At 38.0% G+C, this 16,129-nt stretch overlaps 1 protein-coding gene across 2 annotated transcripts in view; it reads left to right on the plus strand.

Annotated features, from left to right (window-relative positions):
• PCGF5 (polycomb group ring finger 5) overlaps nt 1–16,129 on the plus strand; it is a 55,840-nt gene that overhangs the window by 8,706 nt on the left and 31,005 nt on the right. The window lies entirely within an intron of this gene.

Genomic DNA, 16,129 nt, shown 5'->3' on the forward strand with positions numbered 1-16,129 from the left:
TGGTGGATGCCCCATCCCTGGAAACATTCAAGGTCAGGCTGGACGGGGCTCTGAGCAACCTGATCTAGTTGAAGATGTCCCGGCTCATTGCAGGGGGGTTGGACTAGATGACCTTTAGAGGTCCCTTCCAACCCAAACTATTCTATGATATTCAAGGTAGTATTTAAGCAGTGTCCCACTGAAGTTGTTGAAGATTTGAATGAGTTGAAAAATAAGAATTTAGGTTTGTCTTGGACACAAATTTGTACTTAGGTCAGTAAGTGTTCTGTGTTGTTCCTTTTACTGCCGAAAACGGACTACTTATATAGTTGTGTGTCTTGCATAATGCTCAACTTTCTCAAACTAGAGTGTTTATTTTCTTGTGCAGGAGTCTTTTGGATGTTTTGCCTAAATGTCTTATGTTTCCACCTACTCCTGTCTAACATAATGCATTCCTTTTATAGAGAAATGAGATCTGAAAGATCATATTTGGCATTAGTCTCTAGTGAAACTGAAATTTTTGCTGGAATCTACTGAGAGTTTTGCAGGTTTACTAGCAATGCTGTTTTGGGAATAGAGCAGAAAGGTTGCTGTTATTTTTGTTGACATAGAGTCTGTAGGGATGTAAGCAGTCTAGCATTCCTCATGTGAGCGGTTTTCTTTCCGTAACAATGTTTGAATATTGTGTGAAAACGTTATTCTTTCCTCATCTCTGCTCACATGTCATTAGTGAAATGAGTCACTGACTCCACTGTGAAGTAAAGAGTTCACTCGAATGCTTATAAAGTATGGAAGTACTTTAGAGAGCGTAGAAGGTACTTATAGTATCTAACCATCCTGGGTTTGGGAGGTGTGAGGAAGAGACTAGAAAAAAGAATGGAAATTTGGCATTTTCATATGACCAGTTTCTGCCTGTGCAGTGGTCATCACAACCTAACCAAAGATAACAAAACATCTATGGGATTATAATGCAGTCTTTGTGGCTTCAAGGCTAAGAGGTGTAATAGAGCAGTAGACCAGAGGACTGCTCCAGTTCTTAATAGTGTCCACATGCTTCCAGCACATTTTTTATTAGATACTGTAGTGCTGGAATTTTCTCATATAGGAATGCTTACAGGAGTTAGAAGGAGAACTTTGTTCTCCCAGAGTTATCAATGCACTGTGGACACCGGTGGTATGCTTTATTTGACATCTTCCCTCCCAGTTATTGGGAGATTGTGGTATTTATGCATGTGTGGAATAAGAGTAGTTTACAAGTACACTTCTAACCGTGCTGCAAGGAGTGCAGTGAAGGAGATGTTATCTTTAAATCTCGCTACAGAGTATAATATGTGTGTGCGCTTGAATCTGTAATGACATTCTTTTATTTGCAACCAAAAATACTTTCAGTTAATTACAAATATAAAGTGAGACAGTATTTCTGTTTCAGCGATTGTTATATTAACTGTTGCCTTGGAAATTAGCATAACTGTGCATTTTTATTTCCTTTTTAATAATGAATATGTAGCTGTAAAACACTCTATCAGTACTAGATGTGTATTAACCAACAACATCTTCATCACAGCAGAGGTAAAAGTACATTTAATTACAACATAGAGACATAAAAATAACTTGTTTCAGGAAGTCATGGAGGTATTGTGTGGGATTAGGCTCTGTAAACAGTGATATTCACATTCATGAGATATTTGTTAATATGAAAAAGAAAGATGAGTCGATGGGTCTGATTCTTTGTCATCTTAAGTGGTCATTTACTCTTGCTTAAAACTGGATGCAAAAATGCAATTAAAACGCAATGTTCTGTTTCACTCCCATTTTGCAAGTGTGTAAAATTACATATCTATAAATACACAGACACATACTATATAAGGTGTGAAAGTCTGAAGAATCCAGCTTTTTATCTTCAAATGTTTTAGCTTGCAAAATGTTATACTTGCCTCCATATGCTGAAAATTTGAGACTTACCTTTTAATTCCTTACCAATCCTGTTCTAAAACTAACTGCACATATCTTGATTGTTTTCAGGAGCTAGTATCAATAGCAATATGAGGCAATATGTAGGTTAAGGGTTCAACATGGCTATTTTTTTAAAAATAAAATCTCTCACCTCAGAGGTTAGGTGTCTGGCTTAAATGCATGTCAAATGAACATTCAGATAAAGAATAATGTGGTGATCAACACATTGTATTGGAATTTGGGAGCTGGAAGTTTAATTCCCAGGCAGTCATGTCTCTCTGTGTGGCTGACATCAGAAATTTATTAGGAAACCAGCTAGAAATATTTTACTCTTTGTGTAAAACAGGCTCAGTAATGCATTCTTTTCTTTACACAGTTTAGACTGGAGATTCTTTAGACCAGATGGACTCTCAAAGGGTATGTTTCCACTGAGTGTAATCTAGCCAGCTTTGTTAAATAGCAATAAAAATAGTGTCAGGTGTTTCAGTAAATGGGACCCAGCTTGCCCTGGACCCTTGTGTGGCTAGGTTATGCTGATGTACGTTCTATATGTTCACCTCCATAATTACTGCAGTTAGCTAGATTAAAGAGTAGATCTGCTTTTCCCTTTCAAAAATTTTGTTTTATTTTGATCAGCTTTTGTTTTACTCCTTTACTAAATTCTGCAGTCAACCTTTAGATTTTCATCTGATTTATTCTCCTGTAGAAGCAAGCTTTTTCCATCCTCTATCTTCCCTTGGCCCTCCCTGCCCCATAATACACAGATTCTTCCTTTACCCACGGAAGACCAGAAGGCATGCCTCTGTGGCTGCTTTGCTCAACAAAGCTGTTTTGCTGGGGAATACTAGTTGACAGTTGCCCCAGAATTCCCAAGAAGTATGATTTCCTTGGTGCTTGAAGAAAAGCAAGAAATAAACATAATTAAAGCTTGAGTCAATACAGATTTGCACAGGTTTCCCTAGGGCTGGATAGTGGTAATACATAGCCCAGACCCTAAATGTAGTTACCCTCATTCTCGTCCTGAACCACCTCTAACAGAGAGCCCATTTCCTGCATGAATTACCCACTTCTGAAATTACGTTCTCCTCTATGACAATTGGGCGATAGGTGTTCAAAAGCCAAGTAGTGCACTGAATATAAAACTTAGTTGATTGAATAGATTTCTATACTATGGAAGGGCATATTCTGCAGTTTGAGATTGTTGAGTTTTCCTCTTCAAGAAGGATTTAGACTCCTGTTACATAAGTGACATGGAGTAACACCTCTACCCCAAAGCTATAATATTTTGAAAACACAATTATTTTTCTGGAAGCTAACAGGTAAATTTGTTCATCAGATTTTGAGTTAAAATTTGGTGCCTCTAAGAAACGTAGCAACCCATAGAAGCAGAGGAATGCAGAAGGGACGAGAGAAAGGGAAAAACTTAAATGAAGGGAAAGAAGAGGGAAGTTGGGACATGCGAAGCAGCTATTAACCCAGTTTAACAGGGCTGTGTATTTTGCTGTTATGCACTATTCCAGGAAGCATGCTATAATGGTAAATCTGTCCTTAAATTATTTAGCATGTACAGTAGCTTCTTCATAACTTGAAGTTTTTAGACATGTCGTGGAGCAAATGAGAATGGACACAGAGCTGCTGTGTAATATAATGATACTGATATGTAATGATTTTTAGGAAAACCCAGTAGCTTTTGTTTAGTTTACATTATGGTGCTCACCGCAGTGGATCCCATAGGAAATGAAGAAAAGGAGGTGACAGAGCCAGTGCATGCTTGGGTGTATCCCTAGTATCCATGCTGCACACTCACGAGGGACCAATGTCATGGCTGTGAGACAAGACCCCAGCATTCACCATGGCATACACCTCTGATACAGTTCAGACTCAACTGGAATGACTAACACTTTCTGTTCACAGGTTGCCTAGAACTGCATGTAGTGAGCATATTCCAAACCTTTTGAGTAATTCTGGTTAGTATTTCACAGAATCACAGAATCATTGAGGTTGGAAAGGATCTCTAGAGGTCATCTATTCCACTGCCCCTGCTTAAAGCAGGGTCAACTAGAGCAGGTTGCTTAGGACCTTATCCGGTTGGGTTTTGAAAATCTCTGAGGATGGAGACTCCACAACCTTTCTGGGCAAACAATTCCAGTGTTCAACCAACCTCACAGTAAAAAAAAAATTTTTCTGATGTTTAAATGGAATTTCCTGTGTTTCAATATGTGTCCATTGCCTCTTGTCCTTTCACTGGGCACCACTAAGAATACTCTTGCTCAGTGTTCTTTACTTCTCCCTCCGTCCTCCATCAAGAATTTATAGATAATGATAAAATCTCCCCTAAGCCTTCTTTCCTGCAGGCTAAACACTCCCAGCTCTCTCAGTCTGTCCTCATGTGATAGATGTCAATCCCCCAGTCATCTTTGTGGCTCTTCACCAAACTCACTCCAATATGTCCATGCCTCTCTTACTGGGGAATCCACAACTGGACATAGCATTCCAGATGTGTCTCACCACCTCTCATGACCTGCTGGTAATACACTTCATAATGCAGCCCAGGTGGCTGTTGGCCTTCTTTACTGTGAGGATGCATTGCTGGCTCATGTTTAATTTCATGTCCACCAGGACACCCAGGTCCTCTTCTGCAAACCTGCTTTCAAGCCTGTCAGTCCCCAGCATGTACTCATGCAGGGGCCATTCCTTGCAAGTACAAGACTTTGCATTTCCCTTTGTTGAACTTCATAAGACTCCTGTAGGCCCATTTCTCAAGCCTTTTGTGGTCCCTGCGGGTGGTGGCACAACCATCTGGTGTATTAACTACTCCTCTCAGTTTTGCATCACCTGAAAAATTGCTGAGTATGCACTCTGTCCCATCACCAGCTCATTAATGGTGATGTTAAGCAGTATTGGCCCCACTATCAACCCTTGGGGTACTCCAGTAGTGACTGACCTCCAGCGGGACTTTGTGTTGCTGATCATAACCTTTTGAGACTGGCAGTTCAGCCAGTTTTCAGTCTACCTCATTGTCTGTTTGTCTAGTCCAGCCCCTCTATTCAAAGCAGGGTAAACTAGACAAATTGCCAAGGGTGGAGACTCCACAGCCTCACCAAGCAAACAATTCCAGCGTTTGTCCACCTTCACAGTGGATTTTTTTTCCTTATGTTTAAATGGGATTTCCCATGTTTCAATTTGTGTCCACTGCCTCTTGTCCTGGCACTGGACAATATTGAGAAGTCTCTTGCTCTGTCTTACTTACTTCCCCCGTCAGGTACTTATACACATTGATAAGAACCCCCCTGAGCAAGGCTAAAAAACCTCAGTTCTCTCAGCCTCTTCTCATATGACAGATGCTCCAATCCCTAATCATCTTAGTGGCTTCTCAGGCACTTTGTATGGTAAAATTGTAAACAGAGGGAGAAAATTATGTGGTAGAGTAGCAGTTACCTTTCACTCTTTATTGTCAATATTTGCATCTTTTCTGATTAACGTTACTGTATTCTGTGGCTCTGAAGAAGAGACACTTGTCAAAGAAGTAGGGGTTGTCATCATCTTTTGTCTATGCTAAATAAATTACTTACAGTATTCTTGTAAGTGGTTACAAGTTTATTATTCTTTGGGCACTAAGTACCATTTAAATTGGCTCCTGTTTACATCAGTGCCAGTGGTTTGGACAATAATATAATTGAGAGGTCGTGTTCACAGTGAGGATATTTGCTCTAAAATTAATAATATTAACCTTGTGACTAAGTAAAAATCATGTTTCTAAAGATTTGGACAGGTGGTCCTAGACTCTAGACAAACTATGGAGCTACTTCTTCCTTCATCGAAAAAGTGACTATGTAATCTATCTACAGCAAAACAATATACTTTCCATTTCTCTTCTTGATAACAATCTTTGTTATGTGGTTTTGTTAGCACCACATTAATTGTACCAAAAATCGTAGTTTTCAGGAATATTATTGAGTCTCTCTGTAGTAAAATTCATTAGTTTGTCCTTATTGAATGAGGGACACTAATATAAAATAGCATTATTAGGAAGCAGTTTCAATACCTCACCTTGAGGGTTTTCAACTGTTCTTGCATTTTTTACACTCTTCACTGATTTTTTTTTTAAAAAGAAGCGAGGAGTGGAATTGCTTCACTGGTACAAATGTGGAGACCAACAGATGCAATGAAGAAATTTATACAATAGATGTAAAATATATTGGATAAAAGTGTAAATTGGCAGTCTGTGTTTGAAGGTATCTCTTTTTGATGTATTTTGTAACAATGGTTTCCTCTCATGATTTTGGTAAGTTGCTGCTTAGTGGAAGACATAGCCCCGAAATACATATTTTAGTTCCTGACTGATGGAGGGTTATGATGGCACCAGTGTTTCTGACAAGTTTAAAAGACACAAGGATAAAACACTAGAATGCATTCCAGATTTCTCAGCAGGAAAATGTAAATCTCCTTAATTTTATTCCTACTGAGCTGTGGCAACTAAGGTCTTGTATTTAAGTATGAATTATTAAATAGACAGCATGATGATGATAGGAGCAGGCTATGTGTTATATGTATCAACAAGTTCTCATAAGCCAAATACCTTGTCAAAAATTCATATTCCCATCTATACATTTGTGATAAAGGGAAATAATTTTAAGAGTATTATGCCTTTTATTCTTAAAAGCCTACCAAGGATATTAGATTAGGGAATGGAGTGAGATTTACCATGTAAATTGACAGGTGAAACCTTCTAGCTTTAAGCCGCTAGAACCTAAACTTATCACAGTGCTGAAGAAAATAGTCACATCTAAAAAAACTCAGCAAAGTGTATACAGGATGTAGTAATGTAGAAAGGTCAGATATTGTATGATAACTTTAGCATAGTTTATCATTTACTTTAGAAAAACATTGTGGAAGTGTATTTAACGGGCAGCTCGGTTCATTACCAATTGTGAAAAATTTTGAAAGTGAAAAGGTTTTAGGTTTGTTTTGGTTTTTTTTTTTTAAATGTGTTGATACAATAAAAAAAGGCAGCTGGCAACCTGTTGATAATATAAAAAAAAAAAGGCAGCTGGCAACCTCAAGCTGAGGCATTACATCTGAGATAAACCTCTTCTCTTAGAATCTCTTAGTGTTTGACAGCGACTATAGGATTTGGAACTCTTGCAATACAGATTAGAAATAGCAGTGAGGTATGAAACAATAGTGAAGAATGATGCATGCTCTCTGCTGATTTTATACACCTTTGTAAAATATAAGGAGGTGACTTACATATATATGTACACTGCTGCATGGACTTACATACTAAGCTTGATGCAAGTGAATAGTCACCCAGTTTAATGAGCGGGACTCTAGACTTGCATGGACTATTGGCACGCATAGTGAAGCATGAATGGTAGTGTTTATAGAATCAGGGTCTAAATATGAAATATAAACATAGTTCACTTGCCATTTAAGTATAGATACCCCTGCAGGAGAATGTAGTGAATTTAGCAAGAATGTGATTCTTGCTGAATGATGGCTTTTTGAAGAGGAAATAAAGATCTGTTTTTCTAAATATAAAGCATGAATCTTAATAGAATGATCCAATCTGAGTATTTGTCAGACCTTTTCAGTAAGTGCCATTAGATATTTAAGGACCAAAACAGACATTATTTTGTTTTATTCAAACAACTGCATCTCTAGAAGGGCTTTGCCTGCACTAGCGTGCTTAAGAACTGATTTCTTAGACTCAAAAGCATGTAATCTCCTGAAGTATTACCTACATTTCTTCCCATCGTTTTCTTCCTACAGAATTTTCTAGCAAAGTAGTTCATGATCCTGTCTAGTTGATGAGATTGGACAAGTTAGTAATGTGAGAATGAACTTCTGCAGACAGTACAGCTTTTTAAAAGCAGGATTGTGTATATTCTTTGTATTCTGGGAAGGACTCAGCCGTGCTCTGTCCAGAGCCTAAAAAGAGAGTCGAAACTGCCATAGCCTACTCAGCTAAAAGCCACGTGATCTCATTAGCACGGTGCTGAACCCAGACTTCCAAGCATTACAAAAAGGAAGCTCAAGATGCAGGGATGGTAAACATAGTCTCACAGCTTTTGGTTGATTTTGTGCTCAATCTGATTAAATGCACATTCAACCCAGAATATGCTGTTTACATGTAGGCAGAGTCTGAAGGCCATGATTTTGTAATTGCAAAAAAAATTCAAACATTTCTTTGCATACTTGAGAATTGTTTTAGACATCTTTTCTTTAGAAAACTCAGTGATGATAATGTCAGACATAGACACCACTTATGCAAACTTTTCTGCTTTACTGCAGTCATGGGACTAAAGTTGGGAAACCAGCACTGTCAACTTCCTAAGCTAATGTGACTGCAGAACTGGCACATGATGCCAAGTTATGGGCTGAGGAGTGATTGCTCACTTGAGAATAGCTTCTGGCTAGAATCCTGAGCTTGTCTCTCCCTAAAACTGAAGAATCAATTAAAAGTATCAGTTTTGCTTAATCTTTTTCCATTAGTATATTGGATAAAAATTATTAATATTTCAAGATAATGCTTTCAGTAAAATGTTATTTGGAGTGACTCTCATTTGTTAATGTGAACTGTAACAAACGTCCCAAATACGTAAAGGACTTCTATTTTTGCTTGTTCTTAGGGAAAGGTGGAGATAATGTATTTTATCTCAGTAGGCTAAATTCAGCTGTGACTATGGTCATATGATTGATGGACTGGATCACGTGGAACACGTTGCTGCACAGAGTTTGACTCTATATATATGCTAAATTGCTGTCAAAAAGGATCATAGGAGGATGGATGTGAAGCTAAGGTTGGAGTATCTTGGCCTGCCCGCTATTTTCTCTTAATTTATCCAGAAAAAACATTCTCTCTTTATTTTACAAGTTAAAAATGAAATTCACAAGTATCTATATTAGGTTTCCTCCAATGAAGCCTACTGTTTTAATTGGCAGACAAAGTGACGGTTCCCATGAATGAGAGTCTTCCCATGCAGTTCAAATGAAATAGAGTCCATCCAACGTTGTGTTGTTAAGTTAAAGGTTTTATTCTTGAGAGAGCTGGAAACAGAACTCCTGTTGAAAATTGATTGAAGTATGGTAGTTAACTCCCTAAGACACTGTGAATGTCATTAATTTGTCTTGTAAAAGATGAGGCAATGCGGTTGCTACTTCTCTATTTCCTTTCAAGCCTCTTTGTTTGCTGGTTCTGCCATCATAACAGGCATGAGTAGATTTCTTGAGGATTGCTTTTGCTGAGCTTATTGGAGTTTTAAATTTGTTTTGACTTAAGATCTAGTAGCAAGTCTTGTTTTTAATTTGCAGTGCAAGTTGATTGCATAATTATGAAGCTGTTTGACATGTGTGATACAATTTGATTTGCATTCCTGCCAGTTTTTGACTGTAAGAAACAAAATCTGTTAGTAACAATTTTAGCAGGAGTCATTGGAGGGTTCTTACAGTTTACTTTCCATTTCCCAGAGATTGAAAGATGACACTCTTATAAAACTATTTGAACACTTCACATTATTGTTCAGCTGAACTCTCTATGTTGATGTTAAGTGGCTTTGATATTTTCAGGGAAAAAAGAGTGAAAAAAAATATATAATATATTTATATTATACATATATAAAACGCAGTATAGAATGGAAGAAGCAATATAATGCTGACAGAAACAAGGATTTAAAAAAAAAAAAGTAATTGAATTATACAAAATAGCCATTAGGATGTCTTGTGGAAAAGCATAGACTTCATTGAGACCCGACTAGAAACTTGAAACCTGTGATTATACTGGTATAGAGGTACTTTTCCCCTGGAAGGATACATGCATAGAGTTGGCAAAGTGTTTGCCCCATGACCAACAGATCCTGGAAATCTATGAAGGAGACATAGTCTTGCCCATGCAGACAACAGCTATATTCAGGCTGGCCTGTGCATGTTACACCACTGGAGTTTCTCTGATAATGTGGCTCTGATTGTCACTGATTGATTTATTTTTTTCCATTGTGCAGTAGCAGGGAGACTTGAAATAGCATTAATTCCCAAGTAGATTTTCTCTGGAAAAACCACAGAATAAGCAGGTGATACTATTGTAGAGAGCAGAGTAAAAGGAATAATCAGATAGCAATACAGGTAAAGTAGTTAAGAAGTATTAGAGATTATACAATAATAGAAATGGCAACACAGGTGTGATTTCCATGAGTTCAGAGGAAGTCTAACAAACTATGCAGTGGAAGTGAAGTAACTGGCCAGAGACCAAAAAAGTAATTCTGAAGATGCAAGATCTTTGTGGTGCGTGGAGAGCAGCTGATTTAGAGCCAAGGTGGGTTGTTTCAAATTATGCATCTTCTTTAAGCTGTTACCAAAATGTGTAACCGTTCCTTGCTCTATGTACTTATACAGAATTGCTATAAATTTACATAAAACATAGGACTGTAAAAGACTACTTTGGTCATTCTCTGTGGTTCCCCACAATTGCAGGCAACTGTGAAATAATGCCTACTCCATTTCAGCCTACAGAACATACCATGAACCACAATGTTGTTTTCAATACCGTATAAAAAACTAAAGACAATATAGTACAGGAGACCAAAGTTCATGGAAACTACAGTGTGCCATAAGACAAAACCAGGAGAGGTTGAGGATACCACCAGTATTTTAGTTGCCTACAGATCCTAACTCCACCGCAGATCATTGTTTTGAAACCAAACACACAGGCAAATGGAGGCACAGAAGCCTCTGGATTGCACGTCTTGTATACTTCCTGCTGTTGCATCACTCCCTGTGAGCAATCTCTGATGCTTCAAAGGCAAACCCCTTTTCACCATGTCACCAAAAATCAACTGCGTATGAAGAAAAGAAAAAAAACTGTTGTGGCACAATGCAAGGCTCTATACCATAATGAAGAATTTTTGCCTTTGAAGCCAAAATAATGTCAATTAGGTCATTCTCACATGAGGAACCAGCTTGGCTACATGGCAGCTTATACTGTACCTTTACTGTGCTTAAAAAACCAAAACAAAACAGAAAGCAACAGCTGATCACAGTTCGCACAGTTGGACACTAGAGTAACTGAATAGAGAATTTGGTCACTAATATTTTGGAAGTTTGTCCCACTTTCTCTGGGAAGTTTCTGGAGATGTTTGTGTCTGATGTGTACAATCATGCTTATTAAAACTATTCTTCAAAAGAAAAATACAAAACAGTGACAAAATAATCAAGGCAACACAAGGAAAAGACTTTTTAAAAATATGTCCATCATGCTAAATTCTTAAATCTACAATCTACAGCTGCTTTCAGCTGAATAGTTTGAATTCTGCTGCGATAGATTGGTATTTTTAAATTTGCAATAGCCCTGAAGACTGTAACCACAGTTCTTAAATCTGTTATTTACAGGGAGGTATGTCAAGCTGGTCACAAGATCTTCCCTCAGTGTGTTTAATGGTCAGCTAATAATATGTTCAAAACCAGGTATTTTTTCACTTCAACCTCTGCGTACAAGTGGCTAAAGTTAAATTGTCTCCTTCATGCTAGTGACAATTTCTAGTCAATTTTATTTCACAGTTGTGGTTTTGTTGTTTTTTTTTTTCCTTGCAGTGGCAATCTCCCTCTCCCATTGCTATGGCCTTGTTCTTTACTTGTTTTCTGTGTTTCTCTAGCTGGGAAGAGACTGTGTGTGCTATGGCTGATCAGCATTTTAGTGTGCCAAGGAAATGTTTAACAGTACAGATCTGCTCATCTTTCCCTTGGTAGAGTCACTAATTTGAATCCCTCTCCTTTACTAGCAGCCAATTATTATAAAACCTGTAGGAACTTACTTTACAATTTCTCTTACTTTTTAAAATTTGCTTGAAATTAGTTCAACAAAGTTGGGACACGTTGTGACACAATTTTACCTTACTCTTGAAATGTATCTTGAATGCATTTGTCTTGTTTACTTATTTGTCAATGACATAATAATACAGATGTTAGCATTTTGCAACCTGCTTTGCTACTTTACACTATAAAAGAAGAGTAAGCATAAGGAAAGAAATGTTATAGGTATCCCAGAAGTGCTATTATGTGCTAATATACAGCATCTCATATAGAGCTCAGTAGGAATGAAGAAAAGCCCTCACTGTAGAAATGCAAAACCTCATTGCTGATCATTTTCGCGAATAAGAGATGGGATAAGAATAGCCTAATTCCTATCGTTTCCTATCAGATCAAAGTGAGTCTTCATACTGAGCATGGTAATATTGTTTATACGATAAACAATGTTACCACTCTTTGCCTAAAAAGCAAAGAAATATGATGCATGATCCCAGGATAATGGCAAAGACAGTGATAATGACAGTAAGTGTTAAGTTTACTTGCTGCTAGTAAATTATTCATATATATGGGAAAGTACACAAGATGCAGCAAGGAAAATTCCAACTGGACCTAAGGAAAAAAATCCACAATGAGGACTGCCAAGGGTTGCGACAGGTTGCCCAGAGAGGCTGTAGAATTGCCATCGTTGGATATATTCAAACTTTATTTGGATAAAGCCCTGAGCAATCTGATTTAACTTTAACGTTAGACCTGCTTTGAGCAGGGGCATTGGACCAGATGGTGTCCAAAGGTCCCTCCAACCCAATTAGTGTATGGTTCTATTCCGGATACTGTTCTAGTGGATAGGGAATTTAACACTGGAAATAAAAGATCCAAAAGTGGTTATATTTGGTCTGTTTTTCATACCTGAATAAATATGCAGTAATTTCAGGTAAGTTGCCAGCAGTTTGAGGGAGGTGATCTTCCTCACTAGTCAGCACTGATGAGGTGACATCTGGAGTGCTGTGTCCAGTTCTGGGCTTCTCAGTACAAGAAAGATATGAAGCGAGTCCAGCACAGGGCCACAAAGATGATTAAGGGACTGGAGCATCGTTCATATGAGGAGAGGCTGAGAGTGCGGGGACTGCTCAGCTGGGAGACAAGAAGGCTCGAGGGGATCTTGCCAGCATGTATAAATACTGGATGGGAGTGAATGAAGATGAGGAAGTCAAACTGTTCTCAGTAGCGCACACTGACAGGACAAGAGGTAATGGGCACAAATTGAAAGACATGAAACCCCATCTAATCACCAGAAAACATTTTTTTACTATGAGGGTGGTCAAAACTGGAACAGAGTGCCCAGAGAGGTGGTGCAGTCCCCATCTGTGGAGATACTCAAAACCCAACTGGACACTGTCATGGATAACCTGCTCTAGCTGGCCCTGCTTGAGCAGAGGGGTTGGACTAGATCATCTCAGGAGGTCTCTTCCAGCCTAAGCAATTCTGTGAAGTTTTCAAGATTTTAAAAGCCATAAAATGGCATTTCCATCAGATGTCTAGAGACTCAGTATTCAGTGAAGGTGAATGCTGTGGCTTCCCTCTAAATATCATTCAGATTGTTCCACAATGTCTATTAAGAAAAGTAGGGATTTTTTTTCATTTTTTTCCCAGTCCAGATGTGTCCCGGTAATTCTTCCATCTACAAAATACAAGTAACTCTTAGGATAACTGGAGGGTAATTGGAGACTTGCCTAGAAACAGACTCCAGTGTAGCTCTATAGGGATATAAGGTTGTACTCATGTGGATCTACTTGCAGAATTAGAATTATTCACTCATTTCAAATGTTACTGAGAACTTGGCTGTATTGACCAATATTTATTTTCTCTCTGGAATTTACTTGAGAACTGACATCAAACACTGGTATTTTTAAAAAATGTTGGAGCTGCATTAATGAGTAAAATTAATGAAATGCGTGGAGTTCACAAGTTCTTATGTGTCCTGGCTGTTCCTTTAAAAAGATACATTTTATTCGTATTAAATGTAAAGAATTACTCTGTTTCACATTAGGATGATCCAGTAGTTCTTCAGGGATTTCAACAAACTGCTCCTCTGCTTTGATAATGCTTAAAAAGCAGTCTTTATTTTCTGTGTATTAAATGAGCTCATATATGTAAAAAAGGACTTAGTTTTAAAAAGATGTAAGTACTGTGTTAGAGGATACTCTGAGAACTGCTGAGTACAAGTCATTCGATAGGAGAGTCAGAAGTTTAAGAAACATGGCAAAATGAGAGCAGCTGTATTTTCATCACTGAGTTGAGGGCTATAATCACCCTCTCTGTAATACCACGTTTGCTGTCACTAATTCATGATATATATTTACTCTGACTAGCTCAGTTTATTCTGTTAATTCTGTTTCTCTCACAATATGAAAATGACCGCCTTGTTTGATTCAAACACTATTCCTCTGTTACCTTTTAACTGCTATAGAAAATCAAAATGCTCACATCACTTATATGGCCCTATATTTTTAAATAAACCTGTTGTATGCAATGCTAGGGGTTAACTACCTTTGAAATTATAATTAATTCATAAGCATTTATTAACATAATTTGCTTCCTCATGATATAAAGTAGGAGTAAGTATTTAAGGATCTTTGTTATACTACTGTCCTCTGATAATGAAAGGAGAGCTGCTTCTGCGCTGCTTCTCATTTGTTCCTTATGTTGTGGTCTTGAAAGGTGCTGAATGCCTCAACTTTCATCGTGTTCAGTGAGAGTTAAGGGCACTCAGCATCTCATAAAGACAGCTTGGTTCCAGCAGGACCCAGCTCCTACATTGTGGAGAGATGAGGCGAGAATTTGTCATGTACGCTGTCACTTACCCGGCGTGGGGCTGGTAGTTCTTAACAGAGGGACTTCAGTATGGCTTGTGGGAATCTACACCCGTTGCGCATGTTTGCAAGTATCACTACTGCTATGCAATTATTACTGTATGGGGCTACGCAGTATAATAAATGATGTAACTATCACTACTGCTATGCAATTATAATTGGGGCTACGCAGTATAATAAATGATGTAACTGTTTTTAATGTGCTTGAATAGAACGTTGTGTATCCATTATTGTGTAAACTTGAGCCTAGCTGATAAATTTGTTTAGAAAATGTTTTGGGGTTTGGTTTTTTTTTCCCCCAATAGGGACACTTGATAAACTATGCTTTGAAATCTCGCTTAGAATCCAGTTTATTTTTAAAACAAATCTTACCAGACGCAGTCATTTTGAAACAGCCAGGAGAGCATCAGCAGTTGCTTGTTTTAAATACATGTATGTAAGTTTAATACCGCTGTATCATGCTTAGTCTACATTCAAGCAGGGCCACTCTCACGCTCATTCTGAAAAACATCGACTTCTGCTAAACTGACAGAATGTGACTATCTCACGGGACTATTTTAATTAGTATATATAGTCTATGTTGTCTACTTTCTCTGTTAGAGTTTAGTGTTCTCTAACCTTTGACTCGGCAGTTTGTGCTTTGTGGTATAATAATGCAAACAACGGTTAACAACAGAAGGCCAAAACCATCAAAACACAACTTTTTGTTAAACTATACCACATGCTGCTTCGAAAGATTTTTAGCTTTATAAACTTTTGTTCATGTTGTGGAGAAATAACCTCATACAAGATGAACACTTCGTCAGGAAAAATTATGTGCATTCTGTTGAATTACGAATTCATATGAATTCTATGTCAGGTTTATCATGCATTCACCACTGCACTGTAACTTTAATTGTAATAGTTTTTAATGCACCTGAGTCAGCCTGGCCATTGAATTGATGTAAATGGAGATCTACTGGAGGGGAAATATTCTGGAAGTAGGAATGGATGGCAGAAGCAGGCCTCAGTTATTAAAGCCTCCTGCTGTTGCAGCACATACCCAAAGGGAGACTGCACTGGAGGCCCAATGCAAAATGAGAATTTATTTCAAATGCAGAATGGAAAAGCAAAGACCTAGCGCAGTCACGGGTAATGTGCAGCTAATATAGGAAATGCCTCCTTATATTTTTGTTATTATTGTTAAAAGGAGTATAGAAGAAACTTTCTAGAAATAGCGCAATTGAAAACTACCATTAAGAGAGCTTTAGTTTTATGGATCCTTTCCTGGTAATACGGCGCATTTCTGTGAATAGGGGAGCAATAAGCAGCTGCGCTGAACCACGGAGACAGCCTTCACTCGTGCTTAATGGCTCTCCAGCTAGTTGGTCCCGGTTAGAGGGAAGCACATGTATAACATGTGTAACTGTTTACAGGATTTGGGCCTAACTTAGTCCAGCGGTTTAGTATTTCCTCTTGAGGGATGGAAAAATGGGGTTCAGCTTCACCCTTCCATGTGCAGAAGCTGAAGTTATTTTTAAGAAACG

Source organism: Aptenodytes forsteri, unplaced genomic scaffold, assembly GCF_000699145.1.
Source record: "Aptenodytes forsteri isolate BGI_AS27 unplaced genomic scaffold, ASM69914v1 Scaffold15, whole genome shotgun sequence".
Lineage (NCBI taxonomy): Eukaryota > Metazoa > Chordata > Aves > Sphenisciformes > Spheniscidae > Aptenodytes > Aptenodytes forsteri.